Raw genomic sequence first — 2,076 nt, 5'->3', positions numbered from 1 at the left:
AAGCCTGGACTGGTCAACAACCTGAGACCAGAGTGAGCAGGTCACATCCAGTTCCACTTGAGACAAGAAAGGAATGGGAAAACTCTTAATGGTGGAGGAAACTGACTCGGGTCCCAGATAGTGTTGGGGGCTCCAAGCTAAGATTAACGCTGACTTAAAATGGACCTCAGCCCAAACCCAATCTTGGTGAAATTTGGGTGGCTTTTGGCTGCCACCACTGGAAGGATCAGGGATTTCATCTGCAGCGAGTGCCCTTCAGGGGCCCTGGACCTTTTCCTACACTTCAGGTGGGCGGGGATCACACCACAGTCCTCTTTAGCCTGGAAACCCTTAAAAGTGCACACAGGTTGCACAGCATACTGAGAGCTTTGCAGAGGCTGATGTCCTCTCTCATCCTTGCCCTCAGTCTGTCCATCATTTACAACAGATTTGCTCACTTGACACTTTTTTAAAACTTGAGGATTAAAGATGAAATTTTACAGTTTTACGTTGTTTTAAGTATTATGCTTCTTGGCTTAATAAGCAAAATTTTTTAAAGTAAATTTACTCCTTCCTTTCATTCTCCCTTCTTTCTCCCCTCCCTCCTTCCTTTCTTCATTTGTATGTGTGTATTTTACCTGTTTAGGGGAATTCATCTGGCATGGTGAAAAGAGTGGAGGAGCAAGGTGTGGAGCCAGACCCACCCTTGTTGGAATGTTCTCCTGTTAGCTATGCAGCCTTGGCACAGGGTGACCAGATCTCCTAGAGTGCTGGGGGTGGAGGGTTTTCTTGGCATGCAAGACTTTCAGAGCCCTCAGAAACACTCCAGGAAGATGTGCTGGGCTTTGAGACTCCCACTTTCACTTCCCGAAGCTTAGGAAAAAAGAACAGAAGCTGTTCAAATGTGACATAAGCATTTTTAATATTTAAGTAACAAAAGCAAGCAGGTCAATATTCAATGCATATACAATAAGAGAAACAAACAAAAATAATTACAAAGCACAATCTAACTACATGAAGACTTTTAAACAATTAAGTGTTGGATGGAGAATGTGCTCATTAAAAAGCCAACTGAGCCACATAGTGCCTCAGGCCTGACCAGGGACTTTCTGGTGGTGGGAGGGAAAGAGATCACTGTGCCTCCAGGCCTTCAACTCAAATGCTGAGGACCCTTAACAATCTCCATGCCCTAGAATGTTCAGCTTCCTCTCCTCCCACCCCAACTTTTCTTCTTGAATCATTTTAGTGTTCTTCATTACCCCATCTTTGACAGTGAGTTCCATGTGTACTCTCTTTGATTGGGCCTAAAACCATTGCTGTCTTAGTGAGAAGGGTCTCTGAGTTTACTGTTTTCTCTCTTGGTGAACACAATTCCTTTCTGTTTAATGGGCCATGAGCTGGCCTTTCCCCAGATATAGTCTGTCCAGACTTAAGATTCCTATGACTATTCACCCAGCTCCTTGGAGGTCACTTTTACATGATCTATTGGTGTGAGGATGTTTCCCCCTGCCAAACAATAATTCAATGGTCAGATCCCTCCTCCCATCCCCCAAATACCTCAGTTTCCCACGGGGCCTATTCTGGCTCTGGTGTTGGGATGGGATCCTTGCTGCAGCAGTGATGTAAACACAGGTGCGTGGCTGCAGAGAGCTTTCGGTTCTTAAATACTCAGTGGTCTAACCACTCCAGGTGAATTCAGTGACAAGAACTGCTCTCAGAGTAACAGAGCTCACAACAGTGCCAAGTACGTCTGCTGTCAGCTGGCAGTGGCCTGCAGCCCCGAGAGTGTGGACATGTAGCACTTGGATACCTAACACTGAGTTCAGGCTCATCACTTTTCAAGAAAATAACTAGTTTCACATCACTTCCAAGGACCCGTTGTGTTCCATTATTTGGTTTTTACATGGGTTACACTGACTCTATCATTATAATCCAAGTCCTGGAGACTTCAAAGGGAATTATGACCAATGAGCATTTTATGAAATTTGGACTTAAGTATGATTTTTTACACTGGAAAATATAGACAACATCAAAGCAATTAGTTTTTCATTTTCTTCTATCTATATATAGGAATGAGGCAAATTCACAGAGACAGTG

The sequence above is a fragment of the Phyllostomus hastatus genome, unplaced genomic scaffold (genome assembly GCF_019186645.2).
Source record: "Phyllostomus hastatus isolate PE091 unplaced genomic scaffold, TTU_PhHast_1.1 phas_scaffold_129, whole genome shotgun sequence".
In the NCBI taxonomy this organism is placed as follows: domain Eukaryota; kingdom Metazoa; phylum Chordata; class Mammalia; order Chiroptera; family Phyllostomidae; genus Phyllostomus; species Phyllostomus hastatus.
The sequence above is the reverse complement of the archived record's forward strand: the minus strand, read 5'-3'. Positions refer to the sequence as shown.